The 13,447-nt window shown below is 45.6% G+C and overlaps 1 protein-coding gene across 1 annotated transcript in view; it reads left to right on the top strand.

The window, feature by feature from the left end:
• nol6 (nucleolar protein 6) overlaps positions 1–13,447 on the top strand; it is an 88,951-nt gene that overhangs the window by 5,178 nt on the left and 70,326 nt on the right. The gene's annotated exons all lie outside the window — the stretch shown is intronic.

Consider the following 13,447-nt stretch of genomic DNA (forward strand, 5'->3'; position numbering starts at 1 on the left):
CAATAAGCAAAGAAAATAAAAAATAAATAAATGAAACCCTAATGCAGTACAAAATAAAACAAAAGCCAGTACTCGCTAGTGCAAACAAGACAGTTTGTAGTTCGACGTTTAGTCACAAAAACATATTCTTCGGTCCAACTGGCCTATGCCAACCAAGACGCCCCATCTGCACCAGTCCCACCTGCCTGAGTTTGACCCATATCTCTAAACCTTTCCTGTCAGTGCACCTGTCCAAATGTCTTTTAAATGTTGTTATAGCAACTACCTCTTCTGGCAGCTTTTTCCATATACCCACCACCTGTGTGAAAAGTTGGTGTTTGCAGTGTTCAGTAACCTAATGTTAATTGGGAAGAAGCTGTTCCTGAACCATGTAGAATCCCCCTTCCAAAATCTGAAACCAGTGCCTAATATGTGAAAGTTATCCCCAAAGAGTAGACAAACAACTACCTGGTGTATTTATAAAATCACACCTTGATGTATCAGACTCCTCCAATCTGAGTACGTTCTATTCTACTGACAGGACAGGTCTGTCAGATGAGATTGACACTTATTTAAACACGAGGGAAGGATAATCTCATGGAATCCTCAACAATGGCTCCAGACCCTACATTGCATCAGGTCAAATGGGATATGGAAATCTATCTCCTGATTATGGTACGAGTAATACACTTATACGAGTATACACTTAACAACATATGGAAGAAGCACTGAACAAGGTCACAGAATGTAATCATGTCAGTCCAATGTATGAACTTATGACATAGAATGAGGTTATTTGCCCAGTTGCTCATGTAGATAGGGTGGTAAAGAAAGCTTTTGGTGTGCTGGCATTTATAAATCAGCATTGAGTATAGAAGTTGGGATGTAATGTTAAAATTGTACAAGGCATTGGTGAGGCCAATTCTGGAGTATGGTGTACAAATTTGGTCGCCTAATTATAGGAAGGATGTCAACAAAATAGAGAGAGTACAGAGGAGATTTACTAGAATGTTGCCTGGGTTTCAGCAACTAAGTTACAGAGAAAGGTTGAACAAGTTAAGTCTTTATTCTTTGGAGTGCAGAAGGTTAAGGGGGGACTTGATAGAGGTCTTTAAAATGATGAGAGGGATAGACAGAGTTGACGTGGATAAGCTTTTCCCACTGAGAGTAGGGAAGATTCAACCAAGAGGACATGACTTGAGAATTAAGGGACAGAAGTGTAGGGGTAACATGAGGGGGAACTTCTTTACTCAGAGAGTGGTGGCTGTGTGGAATGAGCTTCCAGTGAAGGTGGTGGAGGCAGGTTCGATTTTATCATTTAAAAATAAATTAGATAGTTATATGGACGGGAAAGGAATGGAGGGTTATGGTCTGAGTGCAGGTAGATGGGACTAGGGGAGAATACGTGTTCGGCACGGACTAGAAGGGCCGAGATGGCCTGTTTCCGTGCTGTAATTGTTATATGGTTATATGGTTGAGTCTGTATTGACTGCCAGGGAGATGCTATATTACCTTCTGCATCCTATTCTTTCAGACATATAGCATAATATAGAACAGCACAACACAGAAAAGGGCCCTTTTGAAAAGGTTAAATGCTTTTTAAATATATAAAAGATATATTATGGAATCCTGGATTAGGATATAGCTTATATTTTGTCTCAAGCAGGCCTTGTCCAGTAGATTGATAAGAGAGAGAGACAAGCCCAGACTTGCCCCAGGTTGCTGTGTATTGAGACAATGACCGATGCCTTTGAAACGTCTTGTCTTGAAAGTACCAACTGATGGATGATGCCTTTGCTATGCGACTGCTGATTGACAAGAGACAAACTCAGAAGCATCCTGTGGTAATGTGTATTGACTGTATCTCTGACCATGACTAACATCTTTGGAATGTGCTTAAGTGACAAAAACACAGTATAAAATACCATGTAATTCTTTGTTCATTGAAGTGGTGACACGAGGAGAGTCAAGTGTCTATGTTGCTTACTTGGCTGGTATATCCTCGCCACTTCCATCGGCCAATAATCAATAAAGTTTGAGTTAGTCTAACTAACCGTATTGTGAGTTGTCTGTTTATTAAGAAGTGAACTTTATTACTTTGGCCCACAATGTCTGTGCCGAAGAGCACACAGCTTCGCTACATTGGCACCTCATTGCCTGTGCTTCTCCTCTCCACTTTGAACCAAGCTCTTGGTTTCATAGTAATAGCGCAGAAACACAATATTAACACTATCACAACTTAATCACCACCTGTCCAGAACTGTAGTTGCTTCAGTTTCAATCTAAGTTGGAGTATGGAGACAAAACTTGACCACAAGGTCAAGCCCCAAGACATAATTAATTATTACCTTGAAGCGTGAGATATAAAGGGCCTTGCGGTACCATTTGCACAACATTTCCCTCCAACCACAAGGACTACAACATGACTTTGGCTCAAATGCATCATGTCCCTTATCTCACAGATATCTTGCAATAAAGGCCGGCAACGATTTTGAAAACCATCACCTACAGTATACCCTCGTACCATCTAAGTGTGTTTGAAGATCAAAAAATGAAACGATCGTCCGCTGGCCAGCAGTGATCTATGCCTCATATAGTTCTGAGACATGTACTACATGCAGCAGGCCTCTCAAATCATCCGAAAAATACCACTAACACAGCTTCTGCAAAATTCTCCCAATCCATTGGCAGGGTCAACAAACAAATGTCTGCAATCTTTCTGAGGTCAACATTCCCAGCCCTGAACATTAAACTCCATCATATTCTTCTTCTTATCGAGTCCACACACAAGGTTAGAAGTTGTTCAGCCAGAGCTGAACACACTTCTCGGCGTCTGCATTCAATGGTGTCTGTCTCTTGCTTCGTGTGCTTCTTGTGCGTGGTGGTGGAAAGATTGGTGGAAACAGGGCCGCGACGTGAACGCTCTTTCCTTGACCCCACTCCATCTTATTGCTCACATACCCCACACCAGATACTTGGACAAGCACTGCATTTTGGGCTCTGTTGAGGTAAGTGATGCAAGAAGAAGCACAGGAATGGTTTCAAAACATTGTTGGGGAAGGTGTATCATCCCCACTGATCCATAATGAACAAGCATTTGGGATGCTGTTGTAATCCACCAGTCTCCCTTGGAAACCTGCCCAGTATAAATAATAGTAAGAGCCACCACCTCCAAGGTTACCACTTGATCAAGTTCTTGATGTATTTACAGATAACTTCTTCGTTGTCCATTAGTTTTAGAGATGCGGCACGGAAACAGGCCTTTCGGCCCACCGAGTCCGAACCGACCAGCGATCACCGCACATTAATGCTATCCTGCACGCACTAGGAACAATATATACTTTTACCAAGCCAAATAACCTACAAACCTGTTCGTCTTTGGAGTGTGGGAAGAAATTGCGGGAGCCCTGGTTGAAGTTTACGAGTTGTCCTTAAATACAAGAGAGGTGCTGGAAGACTGGAGGGTGGCAAATGTGCCTCTATTCATGAAGGGCTGCAGGGAAAATGCTGGGAACAATAGGCCATTGAACTTAACATCTGCATGGAAAGGTACTAGACTAAGTAGGACCCATTGGGTCCCTGTCACACGGGAGGCCTGGTCCCTCATTGCAATCTGTTCCTCCAACGTAATATTCCACCACTGACCCGTAGCCCCCAACTGCGCAGGTCCGGCTCATTTCCCCTCATCCCCCAGTATTCCATCCCCCCCCCCCCCTCCTCTTATTTCCCATCCTCCCCCTCCTCTTATTTCCCACCCTCACCTCTCCTTCCCCTACCCTCAGTCACCCCCCCACTATCCCTCACCTTTCCCACTTCCTCCTCTCCCTCTATTCCCCATTCCGTACCTCCCCCACTCCCCCTCCTCTCCTTCCATTCCCCATCCTCCCCCACTCTACCTCCTCACCTCCTCCCTCTTCTTTCCCCTTTCCTCCTACCCTCCCCCAATCCCTCCCTCACCTCTCCTTTCCCCTAGCCTCCGTCACTCCCTCCCTCCATAACTCCTCCCCCCTTCCTCCCCCACTCTTCCTCCTCACCTCCCCCACTTTGCCCTGCCTCTCCCTCCCTACTGCCTCCTCTCCCTCAATCCCCCCCCCCACTCTCCCTCCTCACCTCCCTAGGATCTCGAGGTTGCTGCTCCTCTCCCGGAGGAGCATCAGTCGTTGGCGCCCTCAGAGCCAGGCTCTGCGCCCAGGCCTCGGGATCCCCGGCAGGCGGGCTGCGCCGGCAGGAAGGTGGGCGGCGGCAGGAAGGCGGGGCGCGCTGGTAGGAAGGTGGGTGCCAGCAGGGAGGCGGGCCGTGGCGGTAGCCAATCAGTGCAGCGATGGTGCCGGAAGGGTCATAGAAACATAGAAAATAGGTGCTGGAGTAGGCCATTCGGGCCTTCGAGCCTGCACCGCCATTCAATATGATCATGGCTGATCATCGTTGCCGTCCTGGCTGTGACTGACAGGAGAGGAGACCGATCTGCGTTTTTAAAGATTTTTAAACCTTAATAACTTTTAAAATATAACACCGATAGGAACAAAACTTGGTGCATTTGCAGCACAGGACAACGGTGAGTAAGCACTACCGCGTACTGTTTTTGCGCAAATGCAAAAATAACGTAAACCGGAAGATAACAGGATGAGAGTTTTAGTTATGTATAGATTCTCAGGGATAGGTTACAGGCATTTGGATGGGCAAGGGCTGATTAGGTCTAGTCAGCATGGTTTTGTATGTGGGAGGTCGTGCTCACAAATCTGATTGTGTTTTTTGAAGACATGACCAATAAGGTCGATGAGGGCAGAGCTGTAGATGTTGTATACATGGATTTCAATAAGGCATTTGACAAGGTTCCACATGATAGGCTGCTCTGGAAGGTTAGATCGCATGTGATCCAAGGAGAGAACTGAGGAATTGTAAGGGTAAAAATACCCTTTTGGTCGGTGGGGGCGCTGCAAGCCGGCGCCCTGTCAGCAGCGTGTCCGTTTTTTTCACCATTTTTTGTTTTAAAGTATGTTTTAAAGTATGTTTTTAATGTTTCTTTGTGTGTCTGGTGAGGGGGGGGGTTAAGGGGGAAACCGTTTTGGCCGCCTCCTCCATGGAGAGGTGACTTTTTCCAGGCCGCCTCCCCCGTGGCTTAACAGCAAGGATCGACGCGGCCTTTCCCGGAGATGTGCCCGGGGCTTCAGAGGCGGGCGCAGCGTGGACTCTCGTCGCGGAGCGGGTGAGCCCTCGCTGGGGCTCGCCGGAGGGGAGCGCTCCGTTTCGCTGGTCCGCGGCAGCCGGCAGCCTGAAGCTGGTGCGGCTTCTACAGCCCGGGATCCCACATGGGGGACCCGGGGGAAGAAGAAGTCACCACCGCCAGCCCACGGCCAACTTCTACCGCGGACCCGGCGTGGACTTACCATCACGCCTGGAGGGGAGCTTCGACTGCCGGCCCTGCGGTCTGCGGTGCTTCTGGCTGCGGCGGGGACTTTAAATCTTCGACCGCCGGCCTACACCAACCTAAAGCCGCGGTCTCCGGTGGGGAAGAGCCGACACTGGACTGGCTCTGGACTCTGGTCCCGACCACGGGGGGAAATGGAGGCCAAATGTTGTGCCTTCCACCACAGTGATGAATGCTGTGGTGGATGTTTGTGGTAAAATATTATTGTGTATTGTGTGTTCTTTCTCATTGTACCGCTGCTGACAAATTCATTTCACTTGCACTTTATGTGCAACGTGACGAATAAAACCGTATTGTATTGTATTGTAATGGGACTTATCTACAGGCCCCCAAACAGTAGCCTGGATATAGGGTGCAAATTGAATCAAGAGTTAAAATTGGCATGTAGCAGAGGTAATGCTACGGTTGTTATGGGGGATTTCAACAGGTAGACTGGGAAAATCAGGTTGGTACTGGAAACCAAGAAAGGGAATTTGTGGAGTGCCTCCGTGATGGATTTTTAGAGCAGTTTGTACTGGAGCCTACAGGGAGAAGGCAATTCTGGATTTAGTGTTGTGTCATGAACCGGATTTGATAAAGGAACTTGAGGTTAAGGAGCCATTAGGAGGTAGTGACCATAATATGATAAGTTTTAATCTACAATTTGAGATGACAGTGGAACAACAATGGCAGGTATTTATGGGATTAATACAGAAGGTGCAGGATCAGTTCATTCCAAACAGGAAGAAAGCTTCCAAGGGGGAGTAAGGGGCGACCATGGCTGACAAGGGACGTCAAGGACAGTATAAAAATAAAAGAGAAGAAGTACAACGTGGCAAAGATGAGCGGGAAGCAAGGGGGTTGGGTAATATTTAAAGAGCAAAAGAAGATAACTAAAAAGGCAATACAGGGAGAAAATATGAGGTACGAAGGTAAGCTAGCCAAGAATATAAAGGAGGATAGTAAAAGCTTCTTTAGGTATGTGAAGAGGAAAAAAAATAGTTAAGACCAAAGTTGGACATCTTGAAGACTGAAAAAGATGAATTTATTATGGGGAACAAGGAAATGGCAGATGAGTTGAACAGGTACTTTGGATCCGTCTTCACTATGGAGGACACAAACAATCTTCCTGATATACAAGTGGCCAGAGGATCTGGGGTGACGGAGGAACTGAGGGAAATCCACATTAGGCAAGAAATGGTGTTGGGTAGACTGATGGGACTGAAGGCTGATAAATCCCAAGGGCCTGATGGTCTGCATCCCAGGGTATGTAAGGAAGTGGTTCTCTAAATCGTGGATGCATTGGTGATAATTTTCAAAATGTTCTATCGATTCAGGATCAGTTCCTGTGGATTGGAGGGTAGCTAATGTTCTCCCACTTTTTAAGAAAGGCAGGAGAGAGAAAAAGGGGAATTACAGACCAGTTAGCCTGACATCGGTGGTGGGAAGATGCTATTGTCAATTATAAAAGATGAAATAACGGCACATTTGAATAGCAGTAACAGGATCGGTCCGAGTCAGCATGGATTTACGAAGGGGAAATCATGCTTGATTAATCTTCTGGAATATTTTGAGGATGTAACTAGGAAAATGGACAAGGGAGAGCCAGTGGATGTAGTGTACCTGGACTTTCAGAAAGCATTTGATAAGGTCCCACATAGGAGATTGGTGGGCAAAATTAGGGTACATGGTATTGGGGGTAGAGTGCTGACATGGATAAAAAATTGAGAATGTGAAGTTGTACAGAGAATGTATCAGGTTAACATATATTTGGCTCCTGAAAAAAGGTACTTCTAATAAAATTTAAAAAAATTTAAAAAAGAAAGTATTCAGACACCTTCACTTTTTCCACATTTTGTTACGTTACAGCCTTATTCTAAAATGGATTCATTTAAAAAAAATCATCAATCTACACCAAATACCACATAATAAAAAAGTGAAAACGGGTGTTTAGAAATTTTTGAACTAAAATGAAATAACTGAAATATCACATTTACATAAGTATTCAGACCCTTTACTCAGTACTTTGTTGAGGCACCTTTGGCTGGGATTACAGCCTCAAGCCTTCTTGCACAGCTACTTTCAGGTCCCTCCAGAGATGTTCGATCGGGTTCAAGTCCGGGCTCTGGCTGGGCCACTCAAGGACATTTACAGACCTGTCACAAAGCCATTCCTGCGTTGTCTTGGCTGTGTTCTTAGGGTCGTTGTCCTGTTGGAAGGTGAACCTCCGCCCCAGTCTGAGGTCCAGAACGCTCTGGAGCAGGTTTTCATCCATGATTTATCTGTACTTTGCTCCGTTCATCTTTCCCTCGATCCTGGCTGGTCTCCCAGTTCCTGCCGCTGAAAAACATCTCCACAGCATGATGCTGCCACCACCATGATTCACCGTAGGTATGGTATTGGCCAGGTGATGTGCGGTGCCTGGTTTCCTCCAGATGAGATGCTTGGTATTCAGGCCAAAGAGTCAATCTTGGTTTCATCAGACCAGAGAATCTTGTTTCTCGTGCCTTTTGGCAAACTCCAAATGGGCTGTCATGTGCCTTTTATTTAAGAGTGGCTTCCGTCAGGCCACTCTACTATAAAGGCCTGATTGGTGGAGTGCTGCAGATATAGTTGTCCTTCTGGAAGGTTCTCCCATCTCCACAGAGGAACTCTGGAGTTCTGTCAGAGTGACCATCGGGTTCTTGGTCACCTCCCTGACCAAGGCCTTTATCCCCCGATTGTTCAGTTTGGCCGGGAGGCCAGGGGTACGAAGAGATCTGGTGGTTCCAAAGTTCTTCCATTTAAGTTCTTCCATTTAAGAATGATGGATACCACTGTGCTCTTTGGGACCTGCAATGCTGCAGAAATTGTTTTATACCCTTCCCCAGATCTGTGTCTCGACACAATCCTGTCTCGGAGGTCTGCAGACAATTCCTTTGTCTTCATGGCATGGATCTTGCTCTGACATGCGCTATCAACTGTGGGACCTTATATAATAATAATAATAATAATAATACATTTTATTTGTATAGCGCTTTTCAAGGACTCAAAGTCGCTTTACATGGTGAGTCAAGAACAAAACAAAATAGAGCAGTAAGACAGATGCAAAGGGGAGGGGGACATGGGACTAAGGGTATGCAGAGGTGAAGAGATGGGTCTTGAGGCGGTATTGGAAGATGGTGAGGGACTCAGAAGTTCGGATCAATTGTGGGAGGGAGTTCCAGAGCCTGTGAGCTGCCCTGGAGAAGGCTCTGTCTCCAAAAGTGCAGAGGTTGGATTTCAGAATGGAGAGGAGACCGGCTGAAATGGATCTGAGGGACCGTGAGGGTTGGTAGGGGGAGAGGAGGTCAGTGAGATATGGGGGGGCCAGATGGTGGAGGGCTTTGTAGGTGAGGACCAGGATTTTGTAGATGATCCGGTGGAAAATGGGAAGCCAGTGAAGTTCTTTGAGGACTGGGGTGATGTGGTGCCAGGATTTGGTGTGGGTAATGAGTCGGGTGGCTGCATTCTGGACCAGTTGGAGTCGGTTGATGTTGCTGGAATTGATGCCAAAGAGAAGAGAGTTACAGTAGTCCAGTCGGGAGGAGATGAAGGCATGGATGAGTCTTTCAGCAGCGGGGGGTGTGAGAGAGGGTCTGATTTTGGCAATGTTGCGGAGGTGAAAAAATGATGTTTTGACAACATGGCGGATGTGAGACTCAAGGGAGAGGGTTGAGTCAAAGATCATGCCAAGGTTGCGGGCCTGAGGAGATGGGGAGACAGTGGTGCCGTCAATAGTGAGAGTGGGGTTGTTAATTTTGGTAAGTGTTGATTTGGAGCCAATGAGGAGAAATTCTGTTTTGTTACTGTTTAATTTAAGGAAGTTGAGTTGCATCCAAGATTTGATGGCTGACAGGCAGGAGTTGCTATGGGAGAGAGGGGGGTGGTGGGGGGACTTGGTGCTGAGATAGATCTGGGTGTCATCAGCATAGCAATGGAAGTCCAGTTTGAAGTGACGGAGTATATGACCAAGGGGGAGGATGTAGATGATGAAGAGGAAGGGACCGAGAACAGAGCCTTGGGGAATGTCTTGAGTGACAGTGGCTGTAGCAGAGGTGTGGTTATGGAGAGAGATGAAGTGGGATCTGTTGGAAAGGTAGGAACGGAGCCAGCTAAGTGCAGAACCTTCAATGCCAAGGTCTTTAAGTCTGGTGAGCAGGATGTTATGGTTCACGGTATCGAAGGCCGCACTCAGGTCGAGGAGGATGAGGATGTTGAGGATATAGACGTGTCATGTCCAATCAATTTAATTTACCAATGATAGCAGGAAAGCAGACTATTATCTAAATGGTGGCCGACTAGGAAAAGGGGAGATGCAGCGAGACCTGGGTGTCATGGTACACCAGTCATTGAAAGTGGGCATGCAGGTGCAGCAGGCAGTGAAGAAAGCGAATGGTATGTTAGCTTTCATAGCAAAAGGATTTGAGTATAGGAGCAGGGAGGTTCTACTGCAGTTGTACAGGGTCTTGGTGAGACCACACCTGGAGTATTGCGTACAGTTTTGGTCTCCAAATCTGAGGAAGGACATTATTGCCATAGAGGGAGTGCAGAGAAGGTTCACCAGACTGATTCCTGGGATGTCAGGACTGTCTTATGAAGAAAGACTGGATAGACTTGGTTTATACTCTCTAGAATTTAGGAGATTGAGAGGGGATCTTATAGAAACTTATAAAATTCTTAAGGGTTTGGACAGGCTAGATGCAGGAAGATTGCTCCCGATGTTGGGGAAGTCCAGGACAAGGGGTCACAGCTTAAGGATAAGGGGGAAATCCTTTAAAACCGAGATGAGAAGAACTTTTTTCACACAGAGAGTGGTGAATCTCTGGAACTCCCTGCCACAGAGGGTAGTCGAGGCCAGTTCATTGGCTATATTTAAGAGGGAGTTAGATGTGGCCCTTGTGGCTAAGGGGATCAGAGGGTATGGAGAGAAGGCAGGTACGGGATACTGAGTTGGATGATCAGCCATGATCATATTGAATGGCGGTGCAGGCTCGAAGGGCCGAATGGCCTACTCCTGCACCTAATTTCTATGTTTCTATGTTTCTATGATGGACTCCAATCAAGTTGTAGAAACACGTCAAGGATAATCAATGGAAACAGGATGAACCTAAGCTCACTTTTGAGTGGCATAGCAAAGGGTCTGAATACATATGTACATGTGATATTTCAGTTATTTCTTTTTAATTATTTTGCAAAAATTTCTGAACACTTGTTTTTGCTTCTTCATTCTGGGGCATGGTGTGTAGATTGATGATAAAAAAATGAATTTAATCCACTTCAAAATAAGGCTGTAAAGTAACAAAATGTGGAAAATGTGAACGGTTATGAATATTTTCTGAATGCACTGCATAATAATACTTGTACCGAACTGTGTGGAAAAATGAATTTCACTCTCTTGTTACATGTAACAATAAGGTACCAATGATTAAATAATGAAGAATAGTGGACCCATTCCTGTGGAATATGACTTGTTTCAGGCCTCTTGTCTCAAAAAAAACCTTCTACCACCACCCTCTGTCTCTTACCTTCAAGCCAATTTTGGATCCCATGTGATCTAACCTTCCCGACTAGCCTACCATGCAGAACCTCGTCAAAGGCCATGCAAAGTCCACATAGGCGACATCCACTGCACCCTCCCTTAAAATTTCTTGGTCACCCTCTTCAGATTGGTGCGACACATTTTCTCAATCACAAAAGTATGTTGGCTACGGCTTTCACATGTAAATTCTGTCTTTCAGAATCCTCTCAAATATTTTCCACGACTTATGTAAGGCTCACCAGTATCTTTCCAGGCTTTTTCTTTTAGTCTTCTTAAGTGAGACACGACCCCCATAATCATAATCATACTTTATTAGCCAGGTATGTTTTGCAACATATACGAGGAATTTGATTTGCCATACAGTCATACCAATAAAAAGCAACAAGATACACAAAATACATTTTAACATGTACATCCACCACAGTGACTCCTCCACATTCCTCACTGTGATGGAAGGCGAAAAAAAAATTCAATCTCTTCCCTTCTTTGTTCTCCCGCGGTCGGGGGCCTCGAGCCTTAGGTGGATGGGACGATCTTGGCTCCCGTAGCCGGTGGTCGGGCCCTCCGCGTCAGGGCGATCAAGCTCCCGCATCGGGGGATCTCAGCTCCCCCTCACCGGGTGATCGGACCCTGGGTACGGGCTGGTCGAACCTCTTGCGACTTTGCAGCTTCCCGACATCAGTCTCCACCCGAGACTGCGAGCTCCTCGATGTTGAAATCCGCAGGCTGGAGCGTCGATCCCAGGCAAGGGATCACAGGCTCCAATGGTAAGTCCACGGCCCCACGGTGGGGCTCAAAGTCCGTCCCGAGCAAAGCCGCCATCTCCCTGATGTTAGGCCGCAGAGTGATCGGAGATATGATCTGGGAAACAATCGCATCTCCGGCAAGGTAAGAGATTGAAAACATTTTCCCCGACCCCCCCACATAAAACAAGCCAGAGAACCACATTAACACATAGTTTTAAAACACACTAAAAATAACAAAAAAGACGAAAAGACAGACCGTTGGCGAGGCTGCCATCGCTGACGGCGCCACCCGGTGGACATTAGCCACTTTCCAGTCTCCTGGCACCTTACCCATAGTTATCGATGATACAACTATCTCTGCTGGGGGGACCTGCAATTTCTTCCCTATCTTCCCACAATGTCCTAGGATATGCTTGATCATGTGCTGGGGATTTGTCAACCTTTATGCATATTAAGCCATCTAGCATGTCCTCTGTTGTAATATGCTATATTTTTAAGACATTGCTATTAACTTGCCTGGGTATCCTAGTATCATGCCTTTCCCCACGGTAAACACCCTGCTGTATCCTTTGACCACCTTCTTGCTATTTACAACTCAACCAATCTTCATATAATCGGTAAACTAACTAATCCAACCACCTATATTTTCATTCAAATGAAGTTCCATGGAAATTTCCAGCAACCCCCCCCCCCCCCCCCCCCCCCCCCACTCCCCAAGATGCTTAAAAGACATTTGGACAGGTATCTGGATAGGAAACCTTTAGAGATATGGGCCAAACGCAGGCAGATGGGACTAGTTTAGATGGGGCATATTGGTTGGCATGGGAAAGTTGGGCCAAAGGGTCTGTTTCTGTGCTGTAAGACTCTATGACGCTTCATGCCAAAGCAGCCAGTTTGGTATTACTCCATCATTGTGAAGGCAGCAGCTGGTTCACAGGCATATAGACTCAGACCACACGCACAAAATAAACAATACATAAATTACACAAATTCTGTAAGACGACAAAAAGCTGTCTGAGAGCAGAAGGCTCTGCAGGCAAACTGCAAGAAATTTTAGATTTTGCCATGAATATCTACCAGGATTTGTTCTCAAGCTTTTTAATGGAAGGCCATGCTTCCATTGTTTTCGGTGAAGGAATCAATAGTCAATTGAAACCTTGTCTCTGTTGAGCATACTAAATGTTCTGCATACGATAATTATATGCATTAGATAACCAATGTCCTGTTGAAATATTTTTGACTTGAAACATTTAACTCTATTTCTCTCTTCACTAGTGCCGCCTGACTTGCTGACCATTTCCAGCATTTTGTTTTGGATTCCTTGGATTTAGAAACATAAAACAAATTGGCAAAATTTGAAATTGTTGCTGCATTGCTTCCCAACAAGAGAATGCTTGAGCTTGCGAAAGACACATTTTCTGACATCTTGAATCATGTCCCCCCTTTAATTCTCCTTTCTTTCAACGAATTTTCTTTCTAAAATTATCTCCCATCAATTCCCTCGGTATGTTTTGTTTTCATTTCCTCTTTTGGATCATCCTCCTACGCTCACCTTAACTCTTTCTACTTTAATTAGCTCTCCATTTGAAAAAAAATCTATTTTCTAATGTTAATTCTTCTAATTCTTTTCTCCGTGATTAAGCTTAATGAAGTGTGTGCAGTTTGCATAATGGTCAGCATAAGATTAGTATTGAGGAAGGATCCCATCAGAGTTTTTGAGAAGGTGATTATTAGCTGTTCTATGTTATTGTCGCC

Source organism: Amblyraja radiata, chromosome 1 (assembly GCF_010909765.2).
Source record: "Amblyraja radiata isolate CabotCenter1 chromosome 1, sAmbRad1.1.pri, whole genome shotgun sequence".
Taxonomy (NCBI): Eukaryota; Metazoa; Chordata; class Chondrichthyes; order Rajiformes; family Rajidae; genus Amblyraja; species Amblyraja radiata.